The 17,613-nt window shown below is 42.8% G+C and overlaps 13 non-coding genes and 5 pseudogenes across 13 annotated transcripts; all 18 read right to left on the bottom strand.

Moving 5' to 3' along the window:
- Positions 1-434: 434 nt before the first annotated feature.
- LOC142510809 (5S ribosomal RNA) lies at positions 435-553 on the bottom strand (annotated as a pseudogene).
- Positions 554-1,237: 684 nt separating this feature from the next.
- Positions 1,238-1,356, bottom strand: LOC142514205 (5S ribosomal RNA). The gene has a single exon (XR_012810111.1). It is a non-coding gene; the product is annotated as a 5S ribosomal RNA (ribosomal RNA).
- Positions 1,357-2,040: 684 nt separating this feature from the next.
- On the bottom strand, positions 2,041-2,159 carry LOC142510475 (5S ribosomal RNA). The gene has a single exon (XR_012808585.1). It is a non-coding gene; the product is annotated as a 5S ribosomal RNA (ribosomal RNA).
- Positions 2,160-2,779: 620 nt separating this feature from the next.
- Positions 2,780-2,898, bottom strand: LOC142514273 (5S ribosomal RNA). The gene has a single exon (XR_012810174.1). It is a non-coding gene; the product is annotated as a 5S ribosomal RNA (ribosomal RNA).
- A 684-nt stretch (positions 2,899-3,582) lies between these two features.
- On the bottom strand, positions 3,583-3,701 carry LOC142516004 (5S ribosomal RNA). The gene has a single exon (XR_012811822.1). It is a non-coding gene; the product is annotated as a 5S ribosomal RNA (ribosomal RNA).
- Positions 3,702-4,436: 735 nt separating this feature from the next.
- LOC142516062 (5S ribosomal RNA) lies at positions 4,437-4,556 on the bottom strand. Its single transcript, XR_012811877.1, has one exon. It is a non-coding gene; the product is annotated as a 5S ribosomal RNA (ribosomal RNA).
- Positions 4,557-5,771: 1,215 nt separating this feature from the next.
- LOC142511141 (5S ribosomal RNA) lies at positions 5,772-5,890 on the bottom strand (annotated as a pseudogene).
- Positions 5,891-6,571: 681 nt separating this feature from the next.
- LOC142516311 (5S ribosomal RNA) lies at positions 6,572-6,690 on the bottom strand. The gene has a single exon (XR_012812113.1). It is a non-coding gene; the product is annotated as a 5S ribosomal RNA (ribosomal RNA).
- Positions 6,691-7,371: 681 nt separating this feature from the next.
- On the bottom strand, positions 7,372-7,490 carry LOC142508626 (5S ribosomal RNA). Its single transcript, XR_012806833.1, has one exon. It is a non-coding gene; the product is annotated as a 5S ribosomal RNA (ribosomal RNA).
- A 211-nt stretch (positions 7,491-7,701) lies between these two features.
- On the bottom strand, positions 7,702-7,820 carry LOC142512624 (5S ribosomal RNA; annotated as a pseudogene).
- A 680-nt stretch (positions 7,821-8,500) lies between these two features.
- On the bottom strand, positions 8,501-8,619 carry LOC142513414 (5S ribosomal RNA). Its single transcript, XR_012809362.1, has one exon. It is a non-coding gene; the product is annotated as a 5S ribosomal RNA (ribosomal RNA).
- Positions 8,620-9,654: 1,035 nt separating this feature from the next.
- On the bottom strand, positions 9,655-9,772 carry LOC142512612 (5S ribosomal RNA; annotated as a pseudogene).
- A 2,312-nt stretch (positions 9,773-12,084) lies between these two features.
- Positions 12,085-12,203, bottom strand: LOC142510756 (5S ribosomal RNA; annotated as a pseudogene).
- A 684-nt stretch (positions 12,204-12,887) lies between these two features.
- On the bottom strand, positions 12,888-13,006 carry LOC142514307 (5S ribosomal RNA). The gene has a single exon (XR_012810206.1). It is a non-coding gene; the product is annotated as a 5S ribosomal RNA (ribosomal RNA).
- A 682-nt stretch (positions 13,007-13,688) lies between these two features.
- Positions 13,689-13,807, bottom strand: LOC142509943 (5S ribosomal RNA). The gene has a single exon (XR_012808088.1). It is a non-coding gene; the product is annotated as a 5S ribosomal RNA (ribosomal RNA).
- Positions 13,808-14,492: 685 nt separating this feature from the next.
- On the bottom strand, positions 14,493-14,611 carry LOC142508025 (5S ribosomal RNA). Its single transcript, XR_012806259.1, has one exon. It is a non-coding gene; the product is annotated as a 5S ribosomal RNA (ribosomal RNA).
- Positions 14,612-15,293: 682 nt separating this feature from the next.
- Positions 15,294-15,412, bottom strand: LOC142507810 (5S ribosomal RNA). The gene has a single exon (XR_012806054.1). It is a non-coding gene; the product is annotated as a 5S ribosomal RNA (ribosomal RNA).
- A 683-nt stretch (positions 15,413-16,095) lies between these two features.
- LOC142514292 (5S ribosomal RNA) lies at positions 16,096-16,214 on the bottom strand. Its single transcript, XR_012810192.1, has one exon. It is a non-coding gene; the product is annotated as a 5S ribosomal RNA (ribosomal RNA).
- Positions 16,215-17,613: the final 1,399 nt, after the last annotated feature.

Genomic DNA, 17,613 nt, shown 5'->3' with positions numbered 1-17,613 from the left:
CCCTTCCGCACAGAACCGGCTCACGACAACAAAAATCGCTAAACGTTCCCAGAAAATAGAAAAAAAATAAGAAGAAGAAAATAGCGAATGTAAATCTATTATTATGCCTGAGATACGATAAAATGGAACCAAAATCGATTTTCGGACTTCCTAAACAGATTTCTCGAGGAAACGGAAGCTTAACAGAAGCGGAAAATCACAAATTACAGGGTCTTAGAGAAAGAATTTGTCTAAAATCTCGCCAGCTCATTGCGGAGTAATGAGTCTCGTTCGTTTGCATGTTTACAACGAAATTAGTCTACAATTTTGTCCAAATCCGGTAGTGCCCGAGTTACGTTTATTTCACATGTATTATCTGGTCCCGATCGAGATTCTGATGATTTGAGCCGAAAATCGTCTATCAACAAGTAATCAAATATAGAAAAACACGAAAAGGGGTGCAACACTAGGACTTCCCAGGGGGTCACCCATTCTAGCACTGCTCTCGCCAAAGCACGCTTAACTTCGGGGTTCTGATTGGATCCGGTGCATTAGTGCTGGTTTGATCGCACCCGACATTGAGTGGGATGTTTATTCTTATATCACTCGAGTACGTGTGGCGCGGGCGGCGATGGACAACATGCGGCACTGCTCTCTCCCAATCAGACTGAAGAAGTTAAGCGTTCTGGCGCGATGGCAGAACTAGGATGGGTGACCTCCCTGGGAAGTCTTCGTGTCGCGACCGTTTACGTAAATTATAGCTAAAACAGTTGAAATAATTATTTTTAATGAGTAAACCGTCTCCGGAGTAATCTGCGTCATACCCTTCCGCATAGAACCGGCTCACGACAACAAAAATCGCTAAATGTTCCCAGAAAATTGAAAAATAAATAAGAAGAAAAAAATAGCGAATGTAAAGCTATTATTATGCCTGAGATACGATAAAATGGAACCGGAATCGAATTTCGGACTTTCTAAACGGATTTCTCGAGGAAACAGAAGCTTAACAGAAGCGGAAAATCACAAATTAGAGGGTCTTAGAGAAGTAATTCGTCTAAAATCTCGGCAGCTCATTGCGGACTAATGAGTCTCGTTCGTTTACCCGTTTACAATGAAATTATGCTACAATTTTGTCCAAATCTGGCAGTGCCCGAGTTACATTGATTTCAAATGTCTTATCTGGTCCCGATCGAGATTCAGATGATTTGAGCCGAAAATCGTCTATAAACAAGTAATCAAAAATAGAAAAACACGGAAAGGGGTGCAACACGAGGACTTCCTGGGGGGTCACCCATCCTAGCACTGCTCTCGCCCAAGCACGCTTAACTTCGGAGTTCTGATGGGATCCGGTGCATTAATGCTGGTATGATCGCACCCGACATTGAGTGGGATGTTTATTCTTATATCACTCGAGTACGTGTGGAGCGAGCGACGATGGACAACACGCGGCACTGCTCTCGCCCAATCAGAACCATATAGTTAAGCATTCAGGCGCGACAGCAGAGCTAGGATGGGTGACCTCCCTGGGAAGTCCGCGTGTCGCGACCGTTTACGTAAATTATGGCTAAAACAGTCGAAATAATTGTTTTTAATGAGTTAACCATCTCCGTAGTAATCTGCGTCATACCCTTCCGCACAGAACCGGCTCACGACAACAAAAATTGCTAAATGTTCTTTGAAAATAGAAAAAAAAATAAGAAGAAGAAAATAGCGAATGTAAAGCTATTATCATGCCTGAGATACGATAAAATGGAACCGGAATCAAATTTCGAACTTCCTAAGCGGATTTATCGAGGAAACGGAAACTTAATAGAAGCGGAAAATCAAAAATTAGAGGGTCTTAGAGAAGGAATTCGGCTAAAATCTCGCCAGCTCAATGGTGAGTAATGAGTCTCGTTCGTTTCTCTGTTTACAATCAATTTAGACTACAATTTTGTCAAAATCCGGTAGTGCCCGAGCTACGTTAATTTTACATGTCTTATCTGGTCTCGATCGAGATTCAGATGGTTTGAGCCAAAAATCATCTGTCAACAAGTAATCAAAAATAGAAAAACACGAAAAGGGGTGCAACACGAGGACTTCCAAGGGGGTCGCCCATCCTAGTTCTGCTCTCGCCCACTCACACTTAACTTCGGAGTTCTGATGGGATCCGGTGCATTATTACTGGTATGATCGCACCCGACATTGAGTAGGATGTTTATTCTTATATCCCTCGAATATGTATGGCGCGGGCGGCGATGGACAACATGCAGCACTGCTCTCTCCCAATCAGAACCATGAGGATGGGTGACCTCCCTGAGAACTCCCCGTGCCGCGACCGTTTACTTAAAATATAGCTAAAAAAGTCAAAATAATTGTTTTTAATGAGTTAACCGTCTTCGGAGTAATCTGCGTCATACCCTTCCGGACAAAATCGGCTCACGACAACAAAAATCACTATATGTTCACAGAAAATTGAAAAAAAATAAGAAGAACAAAATAGCGAATGTAAAGCTATTATTATGCCCGGAATACGATAAAATGGAACCGGAATCGAATTTCGTACTTCCTAAACAGATTTCTCGAGGAAACGGAAGCTTAACAGAAGCAGAAAATCGAAAATTAGAGTGTCTTAGAGAAGGAATTTGGCTAAAATCTCGCCAGCTCATTGCGGAGTAATGAGTCTCGTTCGTTTGCCCGTTTACAATCGAATTAGTCTACAATTTTTTCCAAATCCGGCAGTTCTTGAGCTACGTTGATTTCACATGTCTTATCAGGTTCCGATCAAGATTCTGATGGTTTGAGCCGAAAATTTTCCCGTGGGGTGCAACACAAGGACTTCCCGTGGGGTCACCCATCCTAGTACTGCTCTCGCCCAAACGCGCTTAACTTCGGAGTTCTGATGGGATCCGGTGCATTAGTGCTGGTATGATCGCACCCGACATTGAGTGTGATGTTTATTCTTATATCTCTCGAGTACGTGTGGAGCGGGCGGCGATGGACAACACGCGGCATTGCTCTCGCCCAATCAGAACCATGAAGTTAAGCATTCTGGCGCGATGGTAGAGCTATGATGGGTGACTTCCCTAGGAAGTTCGCGTGTCGCGACCGTTTATGTAAATTATGGCTAAAACAATCGAAATAATAGTTTTTAAAGAGTTAAGCATCTCCGGAGTAATCTATGTCATACCCTTCCGCACAGAACCGGCTCACGACAACAAAAATCGCTAAATGTTCCCAGAAAATTGAAAAAAAAATAAGAAGAAGAAAATAGCGAATGTAAAACTATTATTATGCCTGAGATACGATAAAATGGAACCGGAATCGAATTTCGAACTTCCTAAGTGGATTTTTCGAGGAAACGGAAGCTTAACAGAAGCGGAAAATCGCAAATTAGAGGGTCTTGGAGAAGGAATTCTGTAAAAATCTCGCCAGCTCATTGCGGAGTAATGAGTCTCGTTCGTTTGCCCGTTTACAATAGAATTAGCCTACAATTTTTTACAAATCCGGCAGTTCCCGAGGTACGTTGATTTCACATGTATTATCTGGTCCCGATCAAGATTCAGATGATTTGAGCCGAAAATCGTCTGTCAACAAGTAATAAAAAATAGAAAAACACGAAAAGGGGTGCAACACAAGGACTTCCCATTGGGTCACCCATCCTAGTACTGCTCTCGCCCAAACACGCTTAACTTCGGAGTTCTGATGGGATCCGGTGAATTATTGCTGGTATGATCGCACCCGACATTGAGTGGGATGTTTATTCTTATATCTCTCGAGTACGTGTGGAGCGGGCGGCCATGGACAACACGCGGCACTGCTCTCGCCCAATCAGAACCATGAAGTTAAGCATTCTGTCGCGATGGCAGAGCTAGGATGGGTGGCCTCCCTGGGAAGTACGCGTGTCGCGACCGTTTACGTAAATTATGGCTAAAACAGTCGAAATAATTGTTTTTAATGAGTTAAGCATCTCCGGAGTAATCTGCATCTTACCCTTCCGCACAGAACTGGCTCATGACAACAAAAATCGCTAAATGTTCCCAGAAAATAGAAAAAAAATAAAAAGAAGAAAATAGCAAATGTAAATCTATTATTATGCCTGAGCCCAGAAAATAGAAAAAAAATAAGAAGAAGAAAATAGCAAATGTAAATCTATTATTATGCCTGAGATACGATAAAATAGAACCGGAATCGAATTTCGGACTTCCTAAACAGATTTCTCCAGGAAACGGAAGCTTAACAGAAAAGGAAAATCGCAAATTAGAGGGTCTTAGAGAAGGTCTCGCCAGCTCATTGCGTAGTAATGAGTCTCGTTCGTTTGCCCGTTTACAATGAAATTAGGCTAAAATTTTGTCCACATCCAGCAGTTCTCGAGGTACGTTGATTTCACATGTCTTATTTGGTTCTGATCCAGATTCAGATGATTTAAGCTGAAACTCGTCTGTCAACAAGTAATCAGAAATAGAAAAACACGAAAAGGGGTGCAACACAAGGACTTCCCATGGGGTCACCCATCCTAGTACTGCTCTCGGCCCAAACACGCTTAACTTCGGAGTTCTGATGGGATCTGGTGCATTAGTGCTGGTATGATCGCACCCGACATTGAGTGGGATGTTTATTCTTATATCTCTCGAGTACGTGTGGAGCGGGCGGCCATGGACAAAACGCGGCACTTCTCTCGCCCAATCAGAACCATGAAGTTAAGCATTCTGTCGCGATGGCAGAGCTAGGATGGGTGGCCTCCCTGGGAAGTCCGCGTGTCGCGACCGTTTACGTAAATTATGGCTAAAACATTTGAAATAATTGTTTTTAATGAGTTAAGCATCTCCGGAGTAATCTGCGTCATACCCTTCCGCACAGAACTAGCTCACGACAACAAAAATCGCTAAATGTTCCCCGAAAATAGAAAAAAAATAAGAAGAAGAAAATAGCAAATGTAAATCTTTTATTATGCCTGAGATACGATAAAATAGAACCGGAATCGAATTTCGGACTTCCTAAACAGATTTATCCAGGAAACGGAAGCTTAACAGAAGCGGAAAATCGCAAATTAGAGGGTCTTAGAGAAGGTGTCGCCAGCTCATTGCGGAGTAATGAGTCTCGTTCGTTTGCCCGTTTACAATTAAATTAGGCTAAAATTTTGTCTAAATCTAGCAGTGCCCGAGTTACGTGTGGCGCGGGCGGCGATGGACAACACGCGGCACTGCTCTCTCCCAATCAGAACGAAGAAGTTAAGCGTTCTGGCGCGATGGCAGAGCTAGGATGGGTGACCTCCCTGGGAAGTTCTCGTGTCGCGACCGTTTACGTAAATTATAGCTAAAACAGTTGAAATAATTGTTTTTAATGAGTAAACCGTCTCCGGAGTAATATGCGTCATACCCTTCCGCACAGAACCGGCTCACGACAACAAAAATCGCTAAATGTTCCCAGAAAATTGAAAAAAAAAATAAGAAGAAGAAAATATCGAATGTAAAGCTATTATTATGCCTATGATACGATAAAATGGAACCGGAATCAAATTTCGGACTTCCTAAACGGATTTCTCGAGGAAACGGAAGCTTAACAGAAGCGAAAAATCGCAAATTAGAGGGTCTTAGAGAAGAAATTCGTCTAAAATCTCGTCAGCTCATTGCGAACTAACGAGTCTCGTTCGTTTGCCCGTTTACAATGAAATTAGGCTACAATTTTGTCCAAATCTGGCCGTGCCCAAGTTACGTTGATTTCACATGTCTTATCTGGTCCCGATCGAGATTCAGATGATTTGAGCCGAAAATTGTCTGTCAACAAGTAATAAAAATAGAAAAACTTGAAAAGTGGTGCAACACGAGAACTTCCCAGGGGGTCACCCATCCAAGTACTACTCTCGCCCAAGCACGATTAACTTTTGAGTTTTGAAGGGATCCGGTGCCATAGTGCTGGTATGATCGAACCCGACATTGAGTGGGATGTTTATTGTTATATCCCTCGAGTACGTGTAAAGCGGGTGGCGATAGACAACACCCGGCACTGCTCTCGTCCAATCAGAACCATGAAGTTAAGCATTCTGGCGCGATGGCAGAGCTAGGATGGGTGATATCCCTAGAAAGTCCTCATGTCGCGACCGTTTACGTAAATTATGGCTAAAAAGTCGAAATAATTGTTTTTAATGTGTTAACCATCTCCGGAGTAATCTGCGTCATACCCTTCCACACAGAACCGACTCACGACAACAAAAATCGCTAAATGTTCCCAGAAAATAGAAAAAAATAAGAAGAATAAAATAGCGAATGTAAATCTATTATTATGCTTGGGATACGATAAAATGGAACCGAAATCGATCTTCGGCCTTCCTAAATAGATTTCTCGAGGAAACGAAAGATTAACAGAAGCAGAAAATCGCAAATTACAGGGTCTTAGAGAAGGAATTAGGCTAAAATCAAGCCAGCTCATTGCGGAGAAATGAGTCTCGTTCGTTTGCCCGTTTACAACGAAATTAGTCTACAATTTTGTCCAAATCCGGTAGTGCCCGAGTTACTTTAATTTCACATGTATTATCTGGTCACGATCGAGATTCAGATGATTTGAGCAGAAAATCGTCTATCAACAAGTAATCCAAAATAGAAAAACACGAAAAGAGGTGCAACACGAGGACTTCCAAAGGGGTCACCCATCCTAGCACTGCTCTTGCCCAAGCACGCTTAACTTCGGAGTTCTAATGGGATCCGGTGCATTAGTGCTGGTATGATCGCACCCGACATTGAGTGGGATGTTTATTCTTATATCCCTCGAGTACGTGTGGAGCGGGCAGCGATGGACAACACGCGGCACTGCTCTCGCCCAATCAGAACCATGAAGTTAAGCATTCTGGCGCGATGGCAGAGCTAGGATGGGTGATATCCCTAGAAAGTCCTCATGTCGCGACCGTTTACGTAAATTATGGCTAAAAAGTCGAAATAATTGTTTTTAATGTGTTAACCATCTCCGGAGTAATCTGCGTCATACCCTTCCACACAGAACCGACTCACGACAACAAAAATCGCTAAATGTTCCCAGAAAATAGAAAAAAATAAGAAGAATAAAATAGCGAATGTAAATCTATTATTATGCTTGGGATACGATAAAATGGAACCGAAATCGATCTTCGGCCTTCCTAAATAGATTTCTCGAGGAAACGAAAGATTAACAGAAGCAGAAAATCGCAAATTACAGGGTCTTAGAGAAGGAATTAGGCTAAAATCAAGCCAGCTCATTGCGGAGAAATGAGTCTCGTTCGTTTGCCCGTTTACAACGAAATTAGTCTACAATTTTGTCCAAATCCGGTAGTGCCCGAGTTACTTTAATTTCACATGTATTATCTGGTCACGATCGAGATTCAGATGATTTGAGCAGAAAATCGTCTATCAACAAGTAATCCAAAATAGAAAAACACGAAAAGAGGTGCAACACGAGGACTTCCAAAGGGGTCACCCATCCTAGCACTGCTCTTGCCCAAGCACGCTTAACTTCGGAGTTCTAATGGGATCCGGTGCATTAGTGCTTGTATGATCGCACCGGACATTGAGTGGGATGTTTATTCTTATATCACTCGAGTACGTGTGGGGCGGGCGGCGATGGACAACACGCGGCACTGCTCTCGCCCAATCAGAACCATGAAGTTAAGTGTTCTGGCGCGATGGGAGAGCTAGGATGGGTGACCTTCCTGGAAAGTCCTCGTGTCGCGACCGTTTACTTAAATTATGGCTAAAAAATAGAAAAAAACGATAAATTATGCAACACGAGGACTTCCCAGGGGGTCACCCATCCAAGTATTGCTCTCGCCCAATAACGCTTAACTTCGGAGCTCTGATGGGATCCGTTGCATTAGTGCTGTTATGATCGAACCCGAAATAGAGTGGGATTTTTATTCTTATATCCCTCGAGTACGTGTGGCGTGGGCGGCGATGGACAACGCGGTACTGCTCTCTCCCAATCAGCACCAAGAAGTTAAGCATTCTGGCGCGATGGCAAAGCTAGGATGGGTGACCTCCCTAGGAAGTCCTTGTGTCGCGACCGTTTACGTAAATTATAGCTAAAACAGTTGAAATAATAGTTTTTAATGAGTTAACCGTATTCGGAGTAATCTGCGTCATACCCTTCCGCCTAGAACCGGCTCACGACAACAAAAATCGCTAAATGTTCCCAGAAAATTGAAAAAAATAAGAAGAATGAAATAGCGAATGTAAAGCTATTATTATGCTTGGGATACGATTAAATGGAACCGGAATCGAATTTCGAACTTCCTAAGTGGATTTTTCGAGGAAACGGAAGCTTAACAGAAGCGGAAAATCGCAAATTAGAGGGTCTTGGAGAAGGAATTCTGTAAAAATCTCGCCAGCTCATTGCGGAGTAATGAGTCTCGTTCGTTTGCCCGTTTACAATAGAATTAGCCTACAATTTTTTACAAATCCGGCAGTTCCCGAGGTACGTTGATTTCACATGTATTATCTGGTCCCGATCAAGATTCAGATGATTTGAGCCGAAAATCGTCTGTCAACAAGTAATAAAAAATAGAAAAACACGAAAAGGGGTGCAACACAAGGACTTCCCATGGGGTCACCCATCCTAGTACTGCTCTCGCCCAAACACGCTTAACTTCGGAGTTCTGATGGGATCCGGTGAATTAGTGCTGGTATGATCGCACCCGACATTGAGTGGGATGTTTATTCTTATATCTCTCGAGTACGTGTGGAGCAGGCGGCCATGGACAACACGCGGCACTGCTCTCGCCCAATCAGAACCATGAAGTTAAGCATTCTGTCGCGATGGCAGAGCTAGGATGGGTGGCCTCCCTGGGAAGTACGCGTGTCGCGACCGTTTACGTAAATTATGGCTAAAACAGTCGAAATAATTGTTTTTAATGAGTTAAGCATCTCCGTTGTAATCTGCATCTTACCCTTCCGCACAGAACTGGCTCATGACAACAAAAATCGCTAAATGTTCCCAGAAAATAGAAAAAAAATAAAAAGAAGAAAATAGCAAATGTAAATCTATTATTATGCCTGAGCCCAGAAAATAGAAAAAAAATAAGATGAAGAAAATAGCAAATGTAAATCTATTATTATGCCTGAGATACGATAAAATAGAACCGGAATCGAATTTCGGACTTCCTAAACAGATTTCTCCAGGAAACGGAAGCTTAACAGAAAAGGAAAATCGCAAATTAGAGGGTCTTAGAGAAGGTCTCGCCAGCTCATTGCGTAGTAATGAGTCTCGTTCGTTTGCCCGTTTACAATGAAATTAGGCTAAAATTTTGTCCACATCCGGCAGTTCTCGAGGTACGTTGATTTCACATGTCTTATCTGGTCCCGATCCAGATTCAGATGATTTAAGCTGAAAATCGTGTGTCAACAAGTAATCAAAAATAGAATGGAACCGGAATCAAATTTCGGACTTTCTAAACGGATTTATCGAGGAAACTGAAGCTTAACATAAGAGGAAAATCGCAAATTAGAGGGTCTTAGAGAAGGAATTCGGCTAAAATCTCGCCAGCTCATTGCGGAGTAATGAGTCTCGTTCGTTTGCCCGTTTACAATCAAATTAGGCTACAATTTTGTCCAAATCCGGCAGTGCCCGAGCTATGTTGATTTCACATGTCTTATCTGGTCCCGATCGAGATTCAGATTATTTGAGCCGAAAATCGTCTGTCAACAAGTAATCAAAAATAGAAAAACACGAAAAGGGATGCTACACGAGGACTTCACAGGGGGTCACCTATCCTAGTACTGCTCTGGCCAAGCACGCTTAACTCCGGAGTTCTGATGGGATCAGGTTCATTAGTGCTGGTATGATCACACCTGACATTGAGTGGAATGTTTATTCTTATATCCCTCGAGTACGTGTGGCGCGGGCGGCGATGGACAACAAATAAATCCTTATATTATTTCGAAAATTCTGATTCAGCCCTTAAACGTTCGTAAATTGCCCTTAGGTCCCAAATCTTTCGAAATATTTCATTTTGGTCCCTTAAATTTCGATACTTGCATTTTGATTTTATACGTCGGGGCGTAAATTTTATCGGTGTGGGTTTTAAATAAAAAAATACGAACTTTTTGGAAACCCGGCTATTTAATTCCAAAATTATTTTTACTAAAACTTTACTAATATTTTATTTAATTCTAATTAAAGACTAATGGGCTTAATTAGGGGCTTAATAGGCCTAAAGCCTTGTTAGTGTTTAATTAAGTATATAATATGTAAATCTTTCCCATAACCCTACGATTCTTTCAAAAGCACACGGCCACTCTTCTGAAAATACCTAGATTACATGAAAATTTTGGGAAACAAGTGACACTTTGAATTATTTTCGTTTTTATGCAATCCATGAAATTCCAAGCATGATTTTGATTCAAACTTTTGTCGTTTACATGTATATACGGGTTGTAATGATATAGGTTATGTTTAGGCATGATTTTACATGGTATTTAGAGTCCTAGATAATAACCTTAACACCAAACACGCAATAGAACACAAGCTGTGCAGCAACTTGCTGTCATGGAGCAAAGGGGTTCGGTTTTATTGTTGCTAGGGCTAGGGCTTGGTTGGCTGGTTCCAGGTGTTAGCCAAGGTCGTGGGTGAGTTAGGGAGAGAGTCCTAGCCATGCTAGGACTCGCGCTCAAGGGCTGGGCAGGAGTCCTAGCAAGCTATGACTCCCACCCGAGAATCAAGGGGAATTGCGTGCAAGGTTCTGGGCTTGTTGCAGGCTGGTGGGCGCGGTCCAGGGGGCCTAGGCTGGGTCAAGTCGAGTCCTTAGGGGGTGCACAATAGGTTGGTTTGGTGGGTGGTTTCGTTGGTAGGGGCAGGGAAGCTTGATCAAGAGTCCTTGTCCAACAAGGATTTCTCGGCCAGCTTATGGTAGAGGAGTATGGGGCTTGTTTTTTGGTTTGGGGTGTTTTCCGTGGGATGTTTGGGTCCAGTAGGGTACTTTAGGATGTTGGTCAAGTTTTGGATCAACATGGTTCGGAGGTAACTCGGGAAAATCAAGAGATGGCTCGGGGTCGAAGATTTTGGGTCATTAGGGTTTTTAAAACTTGGGAAAATTGAAAAATGGTTCACGGGGGTCGAGTCGTGGTTCATAAGGGCTATAATAATATAAAAAGACTAAATTATCAACTGGCACCAACACTTGGGAATCTAGGTACATAAGCCCGGAGGTCCTGGGTTCAAGTGTTGGGGAAGGCGAAAGAAACCACTTACCTGGGGTGGGATATTCTATGAGTGACGGTGCATGGACAAGGGCCGAGGCCCATGCTGGACCATCCTAACGACCCATAACCAGTAGTGGTGTGTGGGTATGGGCCAAGGCCTTTGTTGGTTCAGCCTAATGGCCCATGATCGTTACAAAAAAGGCGCCTTTTTTGTAACGATCATGGGCCATTAGGCTAAACCAACAAAGGCCTCGGCCCATGCTGAACCATCCTAATGACCCATGACCAGTAGTGGTGCGTGGGTATGGGCCGAGGACTTTGTTGGTTCAGCCTAATGGCCCATGATCGTTACAACAATGCTCTCGCCCAATCAGAACCATGAAGTTAAGCGTTCTGGCGCGATGGCAGAGCTAGGATGGGTGACCTCCCTGAGAAGTCCTCGTGTCACGACCGTTTATTTAAATTATGGATAAAATTGTCGATATAATTGTTTTTAATGAGTTAACCGTCTCCGGAGTAATCTGCGTCATACCTTTCCGCACAGAACAGGCTCACGACAACAAAAATCGCTTAATGTTCCCAGAAAATAGAAAAAAAATAAGAAGAAGAAAATAGCGAATGTAAAGCTATTATTATGCCTAGGATACGATAAAATAGAACCGGAATCGAATTTCAGACTTCCTAAACAGATTTCTTGAGGAAACGAAAGCTTAACAGAAGCGGAAAATCGCAAATTAGAGGGTCTTAGAGAAGGAATTTGGCTAAAATCTAGCCAGCTCATTGCAGAGTAATGAGTCTCGTTCGTTTGCCCGTTTACAATAAAATTAGCCTACAATTTTGTCCAAATCCGGCAGTGCCCGATCTACGTTGATTTCACATGTCTAATCTGGTCCCGATCGAGATTCAGATGATTTGGCCGAAAATCGTCTGTCAACAAGTAATCAAAAATAGAAAAACACGAAAAGGGGTGCAACACGAGGACTTCCAAGGGGTTCACCAATCCTAGTACTGGTCTCGCCCAAGCACGCTTAACTTCGGAGTTCTGATGGGGTCCGGTGCATTTGTTCTGGTATGATCGCACACGACATTGAGTGGATGTTTATTCTTATATCCCTTAATTACGTGTGGCGCGGGCGGTGATGGACAACACGCGGCACTGCTCTCGCCCAATTAGAACCATGAAGTTAAGCGTTCTGGCGCGATGGTAGAGCTAGGATGGGTGACCTCCCTGGGATGACCTCGTGTCGCGACCGTTTACGTAAATTATAGCTAAAACAGTCGAAATATTTGTTTTTATTGAGTTAACCGTCTCCGGAGTAATCTGCGTCATACCCTTCCGCACATAACCGGCTCACTACAACAAAAATCTCTAAATGTTCCCATTAAATAGAAAAAATAAGTAAGAAGAAGAAAATAGCGAATGTAAAGCTATTATTATGCCTGGCATACGATAAAATGGAACCGGAATCGAATTTCGGACTTCCTAAATGGATTTCTCGAGGAAACGGAAGATTAACAGAAGTGGAAAATCGCAAATTAGAGGGTCTTAGAGAAGGAATTCGGCTAAAATCTTTCCAGCTTATTGCAGAGTAATGAGTCTCGTTCGTTTGCCCGTTTACAATCAAATTAGCCTAAAATTTTGTCCAAATCCGGCAGTGCCTGAGCTACGTTGATTTCACATGAGTTATCTGGTCCCGATCGAGATTCAGATGATTTGAACCGAAAATCGTCTGTCAACAAGTAGTCAAAAATAGAGAAACACGAAAAGGGGTGCAACACGAGGACTTCCCAGGGGGTCACCCATCCTAGTACTGCTCTCGCCCAAGCACGCTTAACTTCGGAGTTCTAATGAGATCCGATGTATTAGTTCTGGTATGATCGCACCCGACATTAAGTGGGATGTTTATTCTTATATCCCTCGAGTACGTGTGGAGCGGGCGTCGATGGACAACACGCGGCACTGCTCTCGCCCAATCAGAACCATGAAGTTAAGCGTTCTGGCGCGATGGCAGAGCTAGAATGGGAGACCTCCCTGGAAAGTCCTCGTGTCGCGACCGTTTACGTAAATTATCCCTAAGACAGACGAAATATTTGTTTTTAATGAGTTAACCGTCTCCGAAGTAATCTGCGTCATACCCTTCCGCACAGAACCGGCTCACGACAACAAAAATCGCTAAATGTTCTCTGAAAATGGAAAAAAATAAGGAGAAGAAAATAGCGAATGTAAATCTAATATTATGCCTGGGATACGATAAAATTGAACCGGAATCGACTTTCAAACTTCTTAAAAGGATTTCTGGAGGAAACGAAAGCTTAACAGAAGCGAAAAATCGCAAATTAGAGGGTCTTAGAGAAGGAACTCGGCTAAAATCTTGCCAGCTTATTGCAGAGTAATGAGTCTCGTTCGTTTGCCCGTTTACAATCAAATTAGCCTACAATTTTGTCCAAATCCGGCAGTGCCTGAGCTACGTTGATTTCACATGATTTATCTTGTCTCGATCGAGATTTAGATTATTTGAGCCGAAAATCGTCTGTCAAAAAGTAATAAAAAATAAAAAAACACGAAAAGGGGTGCAACACGAGGACTTCGCAGGGGTTCACCAATCCTAGTACTGGTCTCGCCCAAGCACGCTTAACTTCGGAGTTTTGATGAGATCCGGTGCATTAGTGCTGGTATGATCGCACCTGACATTGAGTGGGATGTTTATTCTTATATCTCTCGAGTACGTGTGGAGCGGGCGGCAATGGACAACACGCGGCACTGCTCTCGCCCAATCAGAACCATGAAGTTAAGCGTTCTGGCGCGATAGGAGAGCTAGGATGGGTGACCTTCCTGGGAAGTCCTCGTGTTGCGACCGTTTACGTAAATTATGGCTAAAACAGTCGAAATAATTGTTTTTAATAAGTTAACTCTCTCCGGAGTAATCTACGTCATACCCTTCCGCACAGAACCGACTCACGACAACAAAAATCGCTAAATATTCCCAGAAAATTGAAAAAATAATAAGAAAAAGAAAAAAGCGAATTTAAAGCTATTATTATGCCTGGGATACGATAAAATGGAACCGGAATCAAATTTCGAACTTTCTAAGCGGATTTCTCGATGAAATAGAAGCTTAAGAGAAGCGAAAAATCGCAAATTAGAAGGTCTTAAAGAAATACTTCGGCTAAAATCTCACCAGCTCATTGCGGAGTAATGAGTCTCGTTCGTTTGCCCGTTTACAATCAAATTAGGCTACAATTTTGTCCAAATCCGGCAGTGCCCGAGCTACGTTGATTTCACATGTCTTATCTGGTCCCGATCGCGATTCAGATGATTTGAGCCGAAAATCGTCTGTCAACAAGTAATCAAAAATAAAAAAACACGAAAAAGAGGTGCAACACGAGGACTTCCCAGGGGGTCACCTATCCTAGTACTGCTCTCGCCCAAGCACGCATAACTTCGGAGTTCTGATGGGATCCGGTGCGTTAGTACTGGTATTATCTCACCCTGACATTGATTGGGATGTTTATTCTTATATCTCTCGAGTACGTGTGACGCGGGCGGTGATGGACAACCCGCGGCACTACTCTCGCCCAATCAGAACCATGAAGTTAAGCGTTCTGGCGCGATGGCAGAGCTAGGATGGGTGACCTCCCTGGGAAGTCCTCGTGTCGCGACCGTTTACGTAAATTATCGCTAAAACAGTCGAAATATTTGTTTTTAATGAGTTAACCGTCTCCGGAGTAATCTGCGTCATACTTTTCCGCACAGAACCGGCTCACGACAACAAAAATCGCTAAATGTTCTCAAAAAATAAAAAAAAATAAGAAGAAGAAAATAGCGAATGTAAACCTATTATTATGTCTGGGATACGATAAAATGTAATCGGAATCGAATTTCGAGCTTCCTAAACGGATTTCTCGAGGAAACGAAAGTTTAACAGAAGCGGAAAATCGCAAATTAGAGGGTCTTAGAGAAGGAATTCTGCTAAAATCATGCCAGCTTATTGCAGAGTAATGAGTCTCTTTCGTTTGCCCGTTTACAATCAAATTAGCCTACAATTTTTTCCAAATCCGGTAGTGCCTGAGCTACGTTGATTTCACATGACTTATCTGGTCCCGATCGAGATTCTAATGATTTGAGCTGAAAATCGTCTGTCAACAAGTAATCAAAAATAGAAAAACACGAAAAGGATGCAACACGAGGACTTCCCAGGGGTTCACCAATCCTAGTACTGGTCTCGCCCAAGCACGCTTAACTTCGGAGTTCTGATGGGATCCGGTGCATTAGTGCTGGTATGATCGCACATGACATTGAGTGGGATGTTTATTCTTATATCTCTCGAGTACGTGTTGAGCGGGCGGCGATGGACAACACGCGGCACTGCTCTCGCCCAGTCAGAACCATGAAGTTAAGCGTTCTGGCGCGATGGCAGAGCTAGGATGTGTGACCTCCCTGGGAAGTCCTCGTGTCGCGACCGTTTACTTAAATTATGGATAAAATAGTCGAAATAGTTTTTTTTAATGAGTTAACCGTCTTCGGAGTAATCTGCGTCATACCCTTCCGGACAAAACCGGCTCACGACAACAAAAATCGCTAAATGTTCTCAGAAAATAGAAAAAAAATAAGAAGAAGAAACTAGCGAATGTAAAGCTATTATTATGCCTGAGATACGATAAAATGGAACCAGAATCGAATTTCGGACTTCCTAAACTGTTTTCTCGAGGAAACGGAAGCTTAACAGAAGCGAAAAATTGCAAATTAGAGGGTCTTTGAGAAGGAATTCGGCTAAAATCTCGCCAGCTCATTGCGGAGTAATGAGTCTCGTTCGTTTGCCCGTTTACAATAAAATTAGGCTACAATTTTGTCCAAATCCGGCAGTGCCCGAGCTATGTTGATTTCACATTTCTTATCTGGTCCCGATCGAGATTCAGATGATTTGAGCCGAAAATCGTCTGTCAACAAGTATTAAAAAATAGAAAAACACGAAAAGGGGTGTAACACGAGGACTTCCCAAGTGGTCACCCATCCTAGTACTGCTCTCGCCCAATCACGCTTAACTTCGGAGTTCTGATGGGATCCGGTGCATTAGTGCTGGTATGATTGCACCCGATATGAGTGGGATGTTTATTCTTATATCCCTCAAGTTCGTGTGGCGCGAGCGGCGATGGACAACAAATAAATCCTTATATTATTTCGAAAATTCTGATTCAGCCCTTAAACGTTCGTAAATTCCCCCTAGGTTCCAAATCTTTCGAAATATTGCATTTTGGTCCCTTAAATTTCGATACTTGCATGTTGATTTTATACGCCGGGACGTAAATTTTATCGGTGTGGGTTTTTCAATAAAAAAATACGAACTTTTTGGCAACCCGACTATTTAATTCCCAAACTATTTTTACCAAATTTTTACTAATATTTTATTTAATTCTAATTAAAGACTAATGGGCTTTATTAGGGGCTTAATAGGCCTAAAGCCTTGTTAGTGTTTAATTAAGTATATAATATGTAAACCTTTACCATAACCCTATGATTCTTTCAAAAGCACACGGCCACTCTTCTGAAAATACCTAGATTACATGGCACACACATGCTTAAAAATTGAGGCAAACTTTCGACCATTGACAAGGGAAAGTCTTAGCCAAGGTTCTTGCTCCGTTCTTCGTCATCGTCAACGGTTTTTTGTGCGTAAATTATGAATAGGCACACCTATTCTTCCCTTCAAACCATCATCACATCATATTATAATTTTATGCATGAAAATTTTGGGAAACAAGTGACACTTTGAATTATTTTCGTTTTTATGCAATCCATGAAATTCCAAGCATGATTTTGATTCAAACTTTTGTCGTTTACATGTATATACGGGCTGTAATGATATAGGTTATGTTTAGACATGATTTTACATGGTATTTAGAGTCCTAGATAATAACCTTAACACCAAACACGCAATAGAACACAAGCTGTGCAGCAACTTGCTGTCATGGAGCAAAAGGGTTTGGTTTTATTGTTGCAGGGGCTAGGGCTTGGTTGGCTGGTTCCAGGGGTTAGCCAAGATCGTGGGTGAGTTAGGGAGAGAGTCCTAGCCATGCTAGGACTCGCGCTCAAGGGCTGTGCAGGAGTCCTAGCAAGCTATGACTCCCACCCGAGAATCAAGGGGAATTGCGTGCAGGGTTCTGGGCTTGTTGCAGGCTGGTGGGCGCGGTCCAGGGGGCCTAGGCTGGGTCAAGTCGAGTCCTTAGGGGGTGCACAACAGGTTGGTTTGGTGGCTGGGTTCGTTGGTAGGGGCAAGGAAGCTTGATCAAGAGTCCTTGTCCAACAAGGATTTCTCGGCCAGTTTATGGTAGAGGAGTATGGGGCTCGTTTTTTGGTTTGGGGTGTTTTCCGTGGGATCTTCGGGTCCAGTAGGGTACTTTAGGATTTTGGTCAATTTTTGGATCAACATGATTCGGGGGTAATTGGGGAAAATCAAGAGATGGCTCGGGGTCGAAGATTTTGGGTCATTAGGGT

The sequence above is a fragment of the Primulina tabacum genome, chromosome 10 (assembly GCF_025594145.1).
Source record: "Primulina tabacum isolate GXHZ01 chromosome 10, ASM2559414v2, whole genome shotgun sequence".
In the NCBI taxonomy this organism is placed as follows: domain Eukaryota; kingdom Viridiplantae; phylum Streptophyta; class Magnoliopsida; order Lamiales; family Gesneriaceae; genus Primulina; species Primulina tabacum.
Note: the sequence above shows the minus strand (reverse complement) of the source record. Positions and strands in the feature narration are given on the sequence as shown.